The sequence below is a fragment of the Galeopterus variegatus genome, unplaced genomic scaffold (genome assembly GCF_000696425.1).
Source record: "Galeopterus variegatus unplaced genomic scaffold, G_variegatus-3.0.2 Scaffold172, whole genome shotgun sequence".
Classification (NCBI taxonomy): domain Eukaryota; kingdom Metazoa; phylum Chordata; class Mammalia; order Dermoptera; family Cynocephalidae; genus Galeopterus; species Galeopterus variegatus.
Window position 1 is genome coordinate 290435 of NW_007726283.1, and position 17618 is coordinate 308052.

At 35.9% G+C, this 17618-nt stretch overlaps 1 protein-coding gene across 2 annotated transcripts in view; it reads left to right on the plus strand.

The window, feature by feature from the left end:
* The window catches only part of SLC39A10 (solute carrier family 39 (zinc transporter), member 10), a 59895-nt gene that overhangs the window by 1138 nt on the left and 41139 nt on the right, over positions 1 to 17618 (plus strand). The window lies entirely within an intron of this gene.

Genomic DNA, 17618 nt, shown 5'->3' on the forward strand with positions numbered 1-17618 from the left:
GGGGGAGTGACCGCGGGGGAGTGTTGGGGGGGCGCGGCGGCGGTTAGGGGGCTCCGCGCGGGCCGCCTGGGACCGAGGGTGGCGTAGCCAGCGGAGGCGGGGACCCTGTGGCCTGAGGGTGGGAAGATCTGGAGGCAGGTCTTCGAGGGGCTTGGCGACGAACGCCTCTGATTCTCCCTCTCCCGTCTTCCCCGCTGGTGTATCATGGGGTCGGGCGGGGAGCGCCCGGGATGGAGCCTCGGCGATGCTGTCCCGGCGCCGGGAGGCTAACGGACGGCGGTGCCGGTGCTCCTACCGCGGGAGGCCTCGTGGGGACTTGTTTTCTCCCCGACCAACAGCAGAGCCGAGGCGGGGCGCGGGGGCGTTAACATTTCAGCCTGTTGGGGTCCCTGGAGCCGAGGGCTCCGGCGGGGCTGGGTGAGGGGGGGAGGCCGCCCGGGCTTTGTTCCCGAAAGCCCTTTGGTGGAGAGCGATGTGGGGCGCGGCTGGGGGAGCACTTAATGGAACCTTCGCGACCCCCCTCTCCCGGTCTAGGAATCTGCTGAACTCCTTGCCTCTCCCTTGGGATCCCCCGAACGCCCAAGCTAAGAAGAGGGCCTTGCGAGGGCGCGGGCGACATGACGTTGAAGGTCTTCCTGTGGCTTCTGTAAAGAAATGTTCACGTGGGAGCCTGTTCCACATGGGCTGTCTTTAAGAAGCTGGGCACGGGGAAGAAATAACACAGCAGGATCCACAGCCCTCGGTTGGAAGGGTCGTTCACTCTAGTACCTGTTTTAAGGGTCGTTACTCTAGTATCTCTTTTAGAGTGTCACAAAACAAGTTTTTTAAAAATGGTAGGTTATGAGTATACTATCTTTTTTAACTTTCATTTATGTCTTCGCTGTAAAGTACTCTAGTTTCACCTTGGAAATGAGCCATTCTTGGAGCAAACTAGCATGTAATAGGTTTACATTTCATACGTATTTTCTTTTTGGATGAGTCTCTAAATTCTGCATAATTAAGAATACACAAGAAATATATTGGAAAAGCTGAAGACTTAGTGTTTAAGACTCTTGTGTACTGTGGCTCCCATTCTACAAATATTTGATTATCTTGCTATGAGTCAGTCACTTTTTCTAGATTGAGGACTCATGCCAGACAACTCACATCCTACATGCACTGTATTCCAGTAGGGAGGGAAATACATGGTATCAGTGATGAGTGCTATGAAGAAAATAAAACAATGATGTGCTGGCAGGGATTTTTAACTTTTTTGTGCGATGAACCTCAGAATGATGATTTTAAATGTATAAAATACATAGGACTACAAGAGAAATCAATTACATTGAAATAGTTAAGATTTTAAGTATGATGAGTAATCCATGCTTTAGTAAAGCATTAAATATCGAGAGTAGTGGCTGGTCTAGTAATGACTAATTTCAAACTAGTGAGGACAGTAAATGATCTTTAAAAATTTAAGTGATTTCTATCAGGTTCTTCATATTACTGTAATTTTGGCCTGAATTCATAATTGAAGGAGTAAGTATCTGAGGTGAATTAAAATTAAGATTTACCTTTTTTTCCCCTTTATCCAAATCCACATACCTTCAGAATTCTATCCACAGACCCCTGGCTAAGAACCCCTGTGCAAGAAAGAAATGAAGTGGTTAGGAAATACAGCATGATAACCAGTACTAGTTTTTCCTATTACCAATGTATATTCCACTAACAGCTTAAAAGCTAACACAATTCTTCCCTTTTTTTGAGCACCTGATTTTAAGTACTTTGAGCAGGTCTCAAGTTTAGTGTACACAACCCTACTCTAGGGGTTGTGTCCTTTTTTAAGTGATTTATGGAGAAGATGGGATGTATATAGGCATTATAAAAAGGGAAATTAGTTAACAGCTGAGATCATTTGTTTTCAACTACGGAGAATTTACCTTATGAATATTATCCTGTTCCCGCCACCTTTCCTCTACGCTCAACATTGGCTTTTATTGGAAAGAATTTAGGGCTTTGGAGTGAGATTAAAGGTTCACAAACCTTGATCTACTATAATTAGTTTGGTTACTTTGAACAAGTTGCTTTATCTTAATCTTTTATCTGTTAACTTGTACTAAAAACCCTAACTCATGGGTTTACTATGACCATTAAATAAGATAATGAACCAAAGGGTTACAGGTACTTGATTGATTTTACCTTTCCTCTTTTTTACATTTGAGAGGTTTTCAAAAAGTTCGTAGAAAGATTCATATTATCTTTTAATTTTATTTTTCCATGAACTTTTTGAAGTACCCTCATACAAACATTTCAGTTCTTTAGTGGTTGAAGGACTGCTTGCTGTTTCTCTTTTCACCTAATACTTGATTACCCTCAGAATGAGGTTTGATGTTCTCTGCTTGGCCTTTGAGGGAGATAGTGTTGTTCTGTTTTTGTTGTTACTCATGTGTCATACCCGTAGGATATTTTCTGCCTCTTTTGCATTTTCTAATTTATAATTAGATATGTACATCTTGTTTTCCCTGCTAAACTAAATTCCTTGACGTACTCCACAGCTTTTTGTCACATAGTGCTCATTACATATTATTCAGTGGATATGCAAAGCTTGTCAAGCTCTTTAATCAAGTTTAAGATGCTAATTGAGTGAAATGCCAATTTAGCATTAACCTAAGGAAATACTTTAGATAAAAATGCCAGCCCTTATCTGTATAGTGTCTACCTCAATAATGGAGGTGACATGAGTTTGTATTATATCAAAGGGACATTGTCACTAGTGCATTTTAAACTGATAGGCACAAGTCAAAGATGAAAAAGAAAGTAAGCAGTAGGAAATGGGAGAGAAATGTAGGCAGTCAAAACAGAAAGCTAGTTTTTCTTTTATAACAAGTTTTATAATCTTAAGCCTTCTTTCAGTATAAGTGTAATTCTCATTAAAAATATATGGTAGCTTAAAGTTTACACGTCAAGACGCCCCAGTTTTAAGTCTCAACGGTTTAATGCTGCCCTCTAGTGTTTGATTCCCCTTGAAGTTTTCTTGAGCTCAGCTTCAGGTTCATCCTTCTCTAAAACAAGACACTGTACCGTTTAAATTACAATTTGATTTCTTTTTTTACAGTTTAATTCCTTAGTACTATAAGTCTGGTCTGTATTGAGATTTCTTCCAGCTGGTCAATGTCACTAATAAGATGGACATAGTCTTTTTGAATTTGTTAATTTTGGTTGCTTTTAGCCACCAGTTTTCCAAATGGGGTGAATTTTAGGTGGAGATCAAACAGTATAATGTCGCCAATTTACCCTGCAAAAGTATATGTGGGATTTTTTTCAAAATGGGAAGAGGGCAATATGTTAAAGGTGTATCTTTGAAGTTAGCTTTGTGTTTGCATAACAGCAATTTTATTCATTTAATCTGGGTTTCTCCTAGTCTTGAAAAGAGTTGATATAAGAGTCTGCTTTCTGGCTTACTTCAGTGCCATATAACGTTGTATTGCTTCAGCTGTACTTATAATAAAGTTTGAAAATGTTAAATTTACATGGTGAGCTTTTTTTTTAAATTTAAGTTTATTTTGAATTATGACTTTTATAGAATGATTTTTTAAAAATAGGAAATCTCAGGGACCTCTTCATAAATGCAAGATTTCCTGTAATCATTTACATAAACTCTAAGGTCTCAGATTATATCAGTTGTCAATATTCTAAACTATTTTTTTCCTTTTTTATTGTTCTCTAGTCATAAGTTTTGTGGGTAGGCCACACAATAACCTAATAAAAAAGGTTATTTTATTTTCTAAAATAACCAAATATATTCTCAAACAAAAATTTACCAGAGTATTTAACAATGTGTTCAGTAGTTATGGAGCAATTTACAACCGAAATTGAAAGTTTTAAATAACAATGGCGTTATTGCAGTTATTACCAAACTGCTTAGGAAACCACACATCATGCTCACATATGTTAAAACAGAACACAACAATTTATTGTCATATCACATAAAAGTGTCAAATACAATTTTTTCTATTCTTTTATTAGAACATAAGGTTTTTTGGATTGCCAGATATAAGGATTGGATACTTAATAGATTTTTAATGTTAGATTTTTCATGTTAAAAAATATTAGAACAGGATGCTGGTGGTGGTTACAGGTTTGCACAAGTATAAGGATAAAATTAAAATTTTTTTCAAGTGTTTATTTTCACAGTCTTAAAGTTAGTGGTAGGTGATTTTATAATCTACTTTTATAATTACTGATTTTTTAAATATTTTACTACTGAAAAGAGAGGGAGGTATCAGATAATACTTGTAACATATCTAACAAGCATAATTTTACATTTAACATGTACCCTACTTTGGGGGACCACCTCTCCTCTTTCAGAAAAGGTTTTTAGGGATTAGAAAGCAAATTAGAATGTTATAAGATGTATCATCTTATTAATATAAGATTTCATAGGTACTTTCATAGTATCAGAGTGCTGTTATAAGAACTGTGAAAGAGGTTAATTTTAATCCTAGTAATTATCCAAGATTTGTCATTGAACACTTTAGGTTTTAGATTTATTTTCATTCAATACATATTAGGAAGGAGCAAAAAATTGCTTTCAGTGTTGTAACAAGGTCACAAAGATATCCTTCTGTGCTATTACTTTGATATCTATAACAGACCATTTCAGATGTGCTCTCGTGCTCCTAAACTTTTTTCTGAATTCACCATTATATAGTCTGTGAATTTTTTTTTTTTTCCTTTTTGTCTTTTTTCGTGTCCGGCAATGGACCGCAACCCTCAGTGTTGCGCCCATACCGGACCGGGACCGGCAACGGGATCGCAACCCTCGGTGCTGCGCCCGCCCCTCGCTCAGCCAGTGAGCGGGAACCGGTCTGTATGTGGGATCCGAACCCTCAGCGGGAGCGCCTCCGCGCTCCCAAGCGGCGCACTGTAGCAGTGCGCCACCGGGCCGGCCCAAGTCTGTGAATTTTTGAGTTTTAAAGTCACAGTTTCCCTTACAGTTGTCTGCTGATTGATTTTTTTTTTCAGTGTGTAGATAAGTCAGGCGTTAGCAAACTATAGCCCGTGGGCCAAATCCACGAGCTTTTGTAAATTGTTATTGGAACATAGCTTCCTCATTCAGTTATTTGAACATAGCTTCCTCATTCATTTATGTTATTTAAAGCTGTGTCTGTGCTGTGATGACAGAACTGAGTAGTTGTGATACAGACCATAGTCCCACAAACCCTAAAATGTTCACTATCTGGCCCTTTCAGGTCTGCCAACCTCTGGATCCAATTCTTAGGGTTGCATCATTATTCAACACATTGTTTTTATATAAAATAATTATATACTGTTAGAACCTATATGAGCAAAATACTTTGGTAGAAAAGCATTCAAATGATCAATTCATAGGTATGTGAGTTCTCAGTGTTTTCACCTAGTTGGTATAGCTTTTCTCCTCTTCCCCATTTCCATTTTTCCTTTGTATGAGGAATAGCACCTCTATTGTGCTTGGAGTTGGAGTGTCTGTCACACTCTTTCTACTATCTTTTTTTGGAGGGGTGGGGAGCTGGCCTGTACGTGGGGATCCGAACCCTTGATCTTGGTGTTATTAGCACCTCACTCTAACCACTTCAGCCAACCAGCCAGCCCTCTCACAGTTTACCTTCTCTAATTGAAGTGCTGATTGTGTCTTCCTAGTAACTCCTTCAGAGGAGAAAATGTCATTTATTTTTAGCCTCCTCCCTGCCTCTGTCCCCTTTCCTCCTCCATTTCTTCTCTCCTCCCACTCCCATCATAGAGTTCATACTTGCACGTTTACAGGCCTGGGAACAAATGTTTTGGTATATTTCCTCTCAGTACATGTCTACTGAAGATGAATCATTACATTATTCTGTTTGTATGTGAAGTAGTATACTTTGCAATGGAAAGATTGATTTATATGCTTTATCAATATAAATGGAACAATATATGATTACTTATTACATTATATTATAACAAAATTATATGTTACATATCATGTATTATATATAACGATATATACATTATGTAACAGGTCATGTTTTTTATTCCCATGGACCTTTTTTAGTATAGAATATCACCTGACCTCATAACTTTTTAATATTTGGAATATACTTTTTTCTTCTTATGGTTTTGGTTTTAAATTAGGATATTCTAGTTTTTTCACATAAAGTGAATGATTCAATGTATGTAACCAGTGTAAATACAGAATTTATTTTCAAGAAAATAATCATACCAATTTTTAAAAACTGAAAAAGGGGGTCGGCCCGGTGGCGCACTGAATAAGTGCACCGCTTGGGAAGCGCAGCGGTGCTCCCGCCCGAGGGTTCGGATCCCACATACAGACCGGTTCCCGCTCACTGGCTGAGCGAGGCGCGGGAGCAACGCCGAGGGTTGCGATCCCGTTGCCGGTCCCCGGTCCGGTATGGGGGCAACACTGAGGGTTGTGATCCTTTGCGGGACCCGAAAAAAAAAAAAAAAAAAAAAAAAAAAAAAAAAAAAAAAAAAAAAATGAAGAAGGAGATCAGGTAAATCACTGTAAAGATAATTTTATATAATATATAATTTATAAAACAAATGTTAACTTTTCCTTTGAAAATTTTTTCCTAAACACAAGTACATTAAAGTATTATTGAGGCTAAATCATAACGTTTCTTAATTAACTGCTAAGTGTGTTGGATTTTAGTTCAATGGATGTTTTTTTTTTTTTCCTAAAAAATGGATGTTAGGGGACTTAGTCCTTTATGAGTTGTGTTACTTTTTAATTATAGCTTTTTTGGGCCGGCCCGTGGCTCACTCGGGAGAGTGTGGTGCTGGTAACACCAAGGGCCCGGGTTCGGATCCCATATAGGGAAGGCTGGTTAGCTCACTGGGTGAGCGTGGTGCTGACAACACCAAGTCAAGGGTTAGGATCCCCTTACTAGTCATCTTTAAAAAATATATATATATATAGCTTTTTTAAGAAGAAAAATACATATTAAATGTAGAGTGAAAAATATAGAAATCATAGACAAAATTGTAAAAAAACTTAATAGGTTTCATTGCATGTACATGAATACATCTGTACATGAAAGTGAAAACATCGTAAGCAAAATAAAGGGCACTTGACAGAACTGAAGGTGTTTTTGCAGGACATGTGACTGAATCATTTTATATAAAAGCTCATATATGTTCATTAAAATATTGAGACATCAGGAATAATTTTAAAAATATAAATTAAAAATAAAGCAAGATCTTTTACTTATTTCAAAATTAATAATACTGAGTGTTAATCAGTGCTATGATCATACTGCTGGTGGCAGTATAACCAAGCAGCTTAAATTCTCTGGTAACCAATTTGGAGACGAGACGTGAAAAGTATTAAATTTTTTAGTCTTTCCCCACATCTTGGAATTCCAAGCAAGTAACCAAAAATAATAACACATTGGAATTAAAACATTTGCGCATTATGATTAAAACTCTGCAAACAAATGCTCATGAAAATCTTGAAGCTATAAGTGATTCATTTTCTTCCACATGTGACAATGTAATTTTGTTGGTTCAACTAAAATTTTTTTAGATTTATAATTGCTGACTTTTTAGTTTTTTTCCAAAATTATACATGAATATAGTTTAAAGAATCAAATAGGTGAAGTTTTTTAGGGAAAAGTAAAAAAATCAGTCCCGTTTTCTTTCATATTTTTCTGCCTAGAGAGACAAGGAACCTTTTTATTTCCTTTAATTGATTATTTTGTTATTCGTAAACCATGTCTCCAGATAACACGCTCTTTACTTCTTTTTGATTTTCAATTTTAGCTATTATCTATTTAGTGAAGGGTAATTTAGTGCTCTTCCCACTTCTCTGCACACCTTCCCATTTCCCATTCTCCAGTTTCTCAGTACAATTATACTGTAATTTTGGATTAGAAAAGTGTTTATAGCATTCTATTTTTATGCTACAAATGTTATTTACAGTTGTTATTTACAACGATTATTTACAAAGGAATACTATTACTTTTCCTTTTCTGCACAACTTTATTTTCTCTAGCATTAATAATCTTCTTAATTTTTTTTTTCTTTTCCCTTTCTAAGGAGCTATCTATCAAAATCTACTTCAGCCCTGTGTTTCTTAATGAAGCTATGTAAGGAAAGGGAATATGGTCAAGACTCTGTTAAAAAATTTATATAGTTTTTTATGTATTGGACATTGTTAAACTTGATAATAAAGATGTTATTGGATTCGTAGTTCAGGTCAAATTGATAGTTTGCTAGTAAAAATTAAGTAGCTTTGACATTTGAATTACACTTTTGTGAGCCTGCTAAATGGCTGAACTGAATCATCTTACTTTGTTTAACAATTATGAGGACCTTGATGGCTTAAAATAATTATAAGGACAGCTAAGAAGTAGCCTCTATTTTCAGCAGCATCAAAAAATGTTAATGTTAGTTCAAAATAGGTGCTGCCAAAAAAAAAGTAATAAAAGATTGCCTTAGAGATTCTGTGATTATTCCCTCCTCCACCCTCCATGGAAAGGAAGGATCATTTTATTTTTTTTATTTTTATCTATTTATTTTTGGCAGCTTGCCAATTTGGGGCTCCAAACCCATGACCTTGGCTGTGCTCTAGGAAGAATCATTTTAACTGGCAGTTCTTATGAATGGCAATCTGTTGCAAAATCAGGGATATTTAACAGTGTCAAGATGTTGAAAAAGGACAAAGGGAAGAGTGAAGATGGGTGGAGGGATAAAGATGTGAATCAGTATCAATAGCTATTCTTAGAGTGAAGGCATGACATCTACCAATGATGGTGAGTGGAAAGAGAACACAGCTTTGCAGGTTGAAGGGAGAAGTCACGTGTGTCTAGTTCAGATCCTAAGGTTAGCACTCTTGACTTTTTAAAATCCTCTTCATGATACATGTGTATAGGTTTATCTACATCTGGAATGGAAGAGGTTGAAGCCTTATTTACTGAAAGAGTAATTAATACCGTAAACATTTTAGTAGCTTCCCAATATTTAGTGACTGATGAAAGTATCCCACCCAGTGCATTTACTAGTCTCATGTTCTTTGTATTCACAAGTAGCAAAACAGACATAGCAATTTTACAGGTAGCTTTCTACAATATGGTTCCAGGTCCCCTGTAATGAAAGTTGAAAAGCAGAAATGCAGGTAGTTATTTTGACATTTAGTGAGAAAATGTAGCTTTATACATGAATGTTTAGAAAACAACAAAAATAGATTTGATGTTTTGTCAATTTATTTGGTACCTTAAAGCACAGATGTATTCTCCTTTTTTTTTTTTTTAAAGTTAGAAAAACAGGAGAATCACTGAATTATACCCAAGCTTCATCAGTGTGCATCTACTGTTTTTATGTGAATGAATCTCAGTGGAAAGATTAGAGATTGTCTGAACTGTGCTTTTTTTTATTTTTTTGAAGAGTTACATTGGCATTCCAAACTGTGAATATGGCTTTAGTAGATTAGATAGCTAGCAAAGTGGGGGGACAAAGAAAAATTTAATCATGAAACTTTAAGAGGATTTTGTGGTTCCTGCTGAGAATCAATACTGCAATACTTTTATCCCTTGAAGAATTTTATAGGGCCGGCCCGGTGGCGCACTGGATAGTGCGCCGCTTGGGAAGCGCGGTGGCGCTCCTGCCCGAGGGTTCGGATCCCACATGCAGACCGGCTCCCGCTCACTGGCTGAGCGAGGCGTGGGAGCCACACCGAGGCTTGCGGTCCCGTTGCCGGTCCCTGGTACGGGGGCAACACTGAGGGTTGCGATCCGTTGCCGGACACGGAAAAAAAAAAAAAAAAAAAAAAAAAAAAAAAAAAAAAAAGAATTTTATAATGTCAATGAAACTGGTATGTTGCGGTGAGTCCAACTTCTACTCAAAAACTACTGAATTGGGTGCCTCCTATAATCTAGAGCTGGTCTTGAATGTGCGAATGCTGCATGTGTTCTTGAAATATTTTGATAGCTTTTTGTCAACGGAGTCACAACACAGGGAGTTTTCCCCCTGTATACTTTCTGTAATTTAAGTGGGAGATACATAATACTACGTTTAACATTGGTAATACTTTAGGTTAGTATTCTTAATTGCTTTAGAAAGCAGATTCATATATGTTAGTTCATTTGGTGAATAAAGTGTAGGTGCTATTTCCTCCGTTGTGCAGAGGAAATGGTGGTGCTGGGATGAACTAGAGACAGGTTTCTGATTCCTGGTTCTTGTATATACAAAATACTATGCTTGGTGGATATATCAGAAATTGGGATGGAATCCAAGTTATATTACTATTAATAACATGCATTTAAATAGAAAAATAAAGATTTAAACCTTTTCCCAGTTAAAAAAATGTGTATTTTGGGCCGGCCCGGTGGCGCACTGCTGCAGTGCGCCACTTGGGAAGCGCGGCGGCGCTCCCGCCCAGGGTTCGGATCCCACATGCAGACCGGCCGCTCACTGGCTGAGCGGGGAGCGGGGGCAACACCGAGGGTTGCGATCCCGTGGCCGGTCCCGGTCCGGTACGGGCGCGACACTGAGGATTGCGATCCGTTGCTGGCCACGAAAAAAGACAAAAAAAAAAAAAAATGTGTATTTTATTTGGTTCTCATAGTTACTGTAAAACAGAACAGAGATTAATATCCCCACTTTATAAGTGGTAATAAGACTTAACAAGGTTAAGTAACTTGCCCAGGAACTCATAGCTAATAAGTGGCAGAGTCAGGTCTCTGACAGATCCTTCATTCCTAGACTAATGTTTCTTCATTGTGCATACAGTCTTACTGCTTCTCCTCGCTTACTTATTCTGTGTATACTGTTATTGAATCACAGAAGGAAACTAAATTGATATCTGACTACCTATATTCCTGTAGGGTAGATAAAAGTTTGATGAAGTCATTCAGTGATAAATAGCAGTTGTATTTCTGTGATTGAAGATAAAAATGATTTCTACTGTTATACTATGACACCTTTAAAAAATGAAGTCTTATAAAATTAGGAAACTGTACAGATGCTCCTCAACTTATGATAGGGTTATGTACTTATAAACCCATGGTAAGTTGAAAATATCAAAAGTCAAAAATGCATTTAAAGGATAGATGGTCGAGATGATGGATTTCAAAGTCCTAACACACATGATATGGCCATTACTGGCTTGCTGTCTTCAGGCTAGGCAGTTATCTTGAGTTTCATCTCAAGAGTAATTGCCTTCCTCTTCTTCTCACCAGAGCAGAACATATAAATGGGCATTCATAGACATGATGGGATACAAAAAACAAAATAACAATATCCAAAAAATGCTAGTGACGTAATACACTGTAGAGTGTCAGTAGTTACCCTCATGATCAAGTGGCTCGAGTGGGAGCTGCAGCTCACTGCTGCTGCCCAACATCACAAGAGAGTATTTATTATACTACATATCACTAGCCCAGAAGAGATCAAAATTCAAAATTTGAAGTCCAGTTTCTACTGAATGCATGTTGCTTTCTTACCATGGTAAAGTCAAAAAATCTTAAGTTGAACAATTGTAAGTCAGGGACCATCTGTACATTTATTGAATGGATTTTCACATTAAGTTTACTTGAAGCATGGTATATTTCTACAATCCAGGGAGGGGCTTAGTGATTTCTCTTTGGGTTTCTACCTTCTCGACTTCAAAATACTGATCTGGAACATTGAGAAGGCTAGTTTTAAACCTTGTTAAACAACTTTTAATATTTTTTCCTAGCATTATTAGCATATTATGTGTGTGAGAGAGAAAGAAAATTGAGATACAAGTGTGTTAACTTCTGGTTCTTTCATTTGATCTTCATTTTCTTTTAAAAAACAACAAGGGTATGTTTTTTGTTGTTTTTAATGAAATGAGTTTATTGCAAGATTGATTGGCCTCTCCAGGAACAGGAACATAGTGTCAGAAATAGGATTATTTCAATATTTACCAGTTATTTTTCTTACTGTGTCAAGCAACCATTTTGTTAAGTAATCTAATGGTATTCACAGTGACTTTTATATTGACTATGTATTATTAGAAGATAATTTCTTTTCTCTTTAAAAAAAATCTTTATTGTGTGTGTGTGTGTGTGTTTTAACTTTTTGGCAGCTGGCTGGTACAGAAACTGAACCCTTGACCTTGGTGTTACAAGGCTGCACTCCAACTGAGCTAATTGGTCAGCCCCTTTGTAGTATGTTTTAGATGAATTACTTTATTAACGATTTCACAGTGTTCTGGTTTTAAGATGCTATACAAATACGCTGGTATAGTGGAAAGAGCTCCTGACTTTCAAGTCACAGGAATGCCACAAACTTGAAATATCACCTTAATTATGTTGTATATCTTCTCTGGGTTTCAGATTCTTTGTACATAAGAGTATTTAGCTATATATACTTGAGGATATTTTCATCTTAAACTTCCTGCATTTCTATTATGTTTATCTGTATGAAATAAAAGACATCTTTCTTGAGACAAAAATACCTGCAGGAGGATTTGTAATGTTAGCAATTAGTGTATATTCTCAAATTTGTTCCTGCTATAATGAGTTTAATTTTATTTATTTAGAAAATTTTAAAATTTGTAAGTTGGCATTTTATACAGTAAAAACTACAATATAAAGACTGTAATTAAAATTTTCTGTAAGTCTTTTTTTTTTTTTTCTGTCCTTTTTGAGACCAGCCGCACCGTGCTCAGCCAGTGAGTGCTGTGAGCGCACCGGTCATTCCTATATAGGATCCGAACCCGCGGCGGAAGCGCTGCTGTGCTCCCAGCGCTGCACTCTCCCGAGTGCGCCACGGGCTCGGCCCTTCTGTAAGTCTTCATACAAGAACTTGCTATCAAGAATGTCAACCATGATTTCTTTCTTTTTTTTTTTAACTGACAAAATTGTGTTTATCATGTACAACATGGTGTTTTAAAATATGTGTACATTGTGAAATGGCTAAATTGAGCTAGTTAACATATGTATTATCTTACATACTTCTTTTTTGTGATGAGAAGTCTTAAAAATATGGAATGCTTCACAAATTTGCCTGTCATCCTTGCACAGGGGCCATGCTAATTTATTCTGTGTCATTTCAATTTTAATATGTGTGCCATTGAAGTGAATGCCCTAATTTCTTTCATTTAAGGATCTTTTTGGGCCAGCGTAAAAAAAGGGGGGTGATCTAATTAACCTCTCTCTTAAGTATAATGGTGTATTTTGTTAAGCAAGATCTTTTCATTACCAATGATATCTTTCTCCTTTCTGGTTAAAACGTGGATTTTCTATTATAGTATTTTTAAGAGTGCATGTAAAAACTGATGAAATTCTAATAAGGCCTGTAATTTAGTTAATAGTATTATATCAGTGTCAAGTCTCCTGGTTTTGAAAATGTACTATCGTTATATAAGATGTTATCATTGCGGAAAGCTGGGTAAGAGTGCATGGAAATTCTGAACTATTTTTACAGCTTCTTGTGAATCTTAAATTCTTTCACAATAAAAGTTAAAAAAGTAAATTGATCTTTGGGGATTATTAAGTATGGGTGTGTTTCTGGAAGCTGCATGTTACTGATTTTACTAATTGAAAGTTGAAATGTATATTCTTCATATAGGAATTAAAGATTAAGTTTTGATTGAGATACAAGGGTACTTGAGAAAGTTTGTGGGAAGTGGAATTAAAAGTTAATACAAATCTTTCCATGAATGTTTTGAAGACCCCTTGTGTAACACATCTATAGAAAAGTACACAAATATTGTGTAAAATGCAACCAATTTTCATGAAGTGAAGCACACCAGTGTAACCAGTACTAAGGTGAAATAGAACAGCAACCCGAATTCCCCTCATGATTCCTCCATCACTCCCCACGCCACAGTATATCTACTAACTAAATATTTAGTTCTAACATTGTTAAACACAGAACATTAATGAGCTTTATTTTTTCTTTGCATCTAAAGCAAAATATTTGCATCATAAATAGTGTAATACTTAGCACAATAATTAAATCGCCTAATTGTAAATTAACCACACTCTTTATATATATATATTTTTTTGGTGGCTGGCCCATATGGTGTTATCAGCACCATGCTCTAACCAAGTGAACTGGCCAGCCCTTAACCACACTCTTAATGTAGAAAGAATACACTGATAGAATAGTTAAACTTTTAACTGTGATGATATACAGGAGATTGACAGCAAAAGATGAAAATAAATTTGTGGTGGCAACTGCTAGTCATTTACCAGAATCCTTTCTTCCATTTCCCGTGTGGTGGGATCATACACTGATGTCTACAGCACCTAGTAGAACTCTTGGGTAGGTAACTCAATATATATTTGCTGAACTGCAAAAATATTCTCAATTATAAAACTAACATTCTCAATGCACAAAACTTGGAAAACTCCACAACACAAGAGTCCTGCAAAGACCAATATTTAGGAGTGTGGTATGTGGACTTGGGTAACATTTCCTCCACTCCTGTTTCCACCCCAAAAATGGTCTTTGTGCTGTGGATTGGAAAGCATTCTTAACTCTCATAGAATGCTTGGGAAAGCTCATTTTATTAAAAAAACAAAAACAAACAAAAAAACCTTTTACTCTTGATATTTTTTAAAGTAAAATGAAGACCAAATGAAAGGACCGAAAGTTAACGCCTGTATCTCAATTTTCTTTCTTTCCCTCACACACCCAATATGCTAATAATAATAGGAAAAAATATTAAAAGTTACTTAGCCAAGTTTAAAATTAGCCTTTTCAGTGTTCCAGATTGTTATTTTGAAGGTGGAAGAGGTAAAAACCCAAAAAGAAATTACTAAACCCCTCCACCTGGATTGTATAAGTATATACAATCTCTTCAAGCACAGATAGTCCCTGACTTAACAATGGTTCAACTTAAGCTTTTTCAACTTTATGATGGTACAGAAGCAATACACAATCACATTTTGAAGTTGTAGGTGAGACCGTATTCTTCACATTTTGAAGTTGTAGGTGAGACCATATTTCCCAGCCTTCTGTCTGATTGAGGCCATGTGACCAAGCTCTTGCCAGTGGAATGTGAGGAGAAAGGCGAGAAGTAATGCTTGCAACTTCTGCTTCCCTTTCCACTGAAGAATAAATTTCTGAACCCGGACTTCCATTTTTTCTCTTTCCCCACAGGCTAGAATAGCACCCATGTAAGGCTGTTGTGTCTCTGAAGGACTAGCGAGAGTAAGCTGCTCTCAGACCTGAAGCATCTTGGACTGTTTGGGGGAGAAAGAAAAAATCTTGCTCATTTCTTAAGCCACTGCGTTTTGGGAGAGGTCTCTTTGAAATAGCTGCTTAGCCTATGTTAACAAATGCATACTTCATCCAAATGATTCTTAATCTGCTATCATAGATCTAAACTCAAGTTGCAAAGTTTATGGATAATTTACTTAAAAAAAAAATAGTGCAGGCTTAAGATTACCCTTAAGTTACGTAAGTCCTTGCATTCCTATGATGTTCTGTTGAATGTAAGTGATTAGGGGACCAAAGATGTTTAGAATCTTTGCAGTAAACAAATTGAGTACTAAATATTTACAAAATAGAGACAAATGACAATTTAAAGCTTATATATACCATCCAGTTACTATTTTATGGAGTCATTCATTTGATGTTGTCTGATCAATATATATGAATGTTTCATTACTACTACCACTGGTGCCTGTTCATTTGACAGTTGCAATAATGTGCTCTAAAGAAACTTCACGGCATTTACGTATCAAATGAATGGAACACCACTCACTCAGAATATCACATTTCACTAGTGTCTTCTGGTGTAAACCCAAGATAACTGCAGGGAATCTTAACATTTAGAAGCTTAAGGAATACATATCCTCTTTTTGCTTAATAGTGATTGGTCTTAATCACCCATGCCCTTTCATCTGCATTAGTGTACAAGTAAAAGTTGATACGTATTTTAAATGATGACTTCACCTATGAGAGTGGTTAAGAAATTGAAGTCTGGGGATTAAAAAATAAATCTCAAACTTAATGTAGCTTTGGAATTAAATATATATTTTTAAAATTCTTAACCCATGTGTGTCATATATGATAATTTAACATAATTTATTCAGATAATTGTGACATTCAGTTGATTAAAGTATTTTAAATAAATGTGTTTGGTAATTTACTCATATAGATCACGATTCTCAGACCTCAGCTAGCTTGCATCAGACCTCACTTGAAAAGCTGGATAAAACATTGCTGTGTTGTACACCCAGAGTTTCTGATTTAGTAGGTCTGGGTAAGGTGTAATAATTTGCATTTCTGATTCTTAAGTGATCCTGATGCCAGTTCTATGTTATTTTAGTTAGTGTAACTTTATAAGAAGAAGTACGAGGGTACTTCAGAAAGTCCATGGAAAGACTTGTATTATCTTTTAATTCTGTTTTTCCACAAAGTTTTATAAGTATCCTCATTTATTTATTACCTTGCTAATTTTGTGAAACATCTTGGTTGTTCTTAGGTTTTTGCTCTTCCATATGAATTTTTGAGTGCGTTTGTGACGTCTTGCAGAAAACAAATAGCTACCACGATTTTGATTGGCATCGAATTAAGTTGATATCTACACTTGGGAAGACTTTATATATTTTATGCAGTGTATCCCATCCATCCATGAAAATGGTGTCTGTCCAGTTTTTACAGATTTTCCTTACGTCTTTCAATAACATCTTATAAATTTTTTCTTTTAATGGTTTTATATGTCTTGTTCTACTTATAGAAACTGTATAATTTGTTTATAATTATGATTAGTTTTCATTGGAGAAAATTTGATTTTTACAATACTTTTTATTGAAATAAAATATGTATTCAGAATGTACACAGAGCATAACTTCCATGAATTATCACAAAGTAAACATATAAACATAAACAAAGTAACTTAGGTAAGGAAAGAGAACATTACTACACTTTGGAATCTCCTTCACTCTGGTCTCCCAATTATTACCCCCTACCTTTCTTTTGAAAGTAATCATTATCTTAATTTAGTTTTGCTCATTTTTAACTTTACAGAAATAGAATTATATATATATAATTATAGTTTTCTTTGGTGTTTGTCAGCTTTTGCTCAATCTAATATTTGTGAAATTCATCTATGTTAATGTATGAAACTGTAATTTTCTTTACTCCTGTGTGGTATTTCATTGTAAGATTACTCTTTCACTTATTTATTCTATTAATGAACATATAGGCTTTTTCTCAGTTTATAGGTGTAATGAATAATGATTATGTGAATATTCATGTTGACATTTTTTGCTGTCCATGCATGTGCATTATACCCAGGAGTAGAGTTGCTATGTGAGTGGATATGCTTATGTTCAACTGCTGGCAGATCCTACCTAACAGTTTTCCAAAGGATAGTGATTTACAATCCCACTAGCAGTATATGCAAATTCCTGTTAACTCACATTCTTGCCTACTTTTGATGTCAGCAGTCTTATATTTTAGTCATTTTGGTGAGTATATAGTAGTATATAATTGTGATTTTAATTTAAATTTCCCTAGTGACTATTGAATTGAGCATTTTTTCATACACTTCTTAATAATTTGGCTACTCTTACAAAGTTCTTGTTTAAGTATCACACCCATTTTTCCATTAAGTTGTCTCATAATTTTCATATTGGTTTGTAGGAGTTATATATATATATATATATATATATATATATATA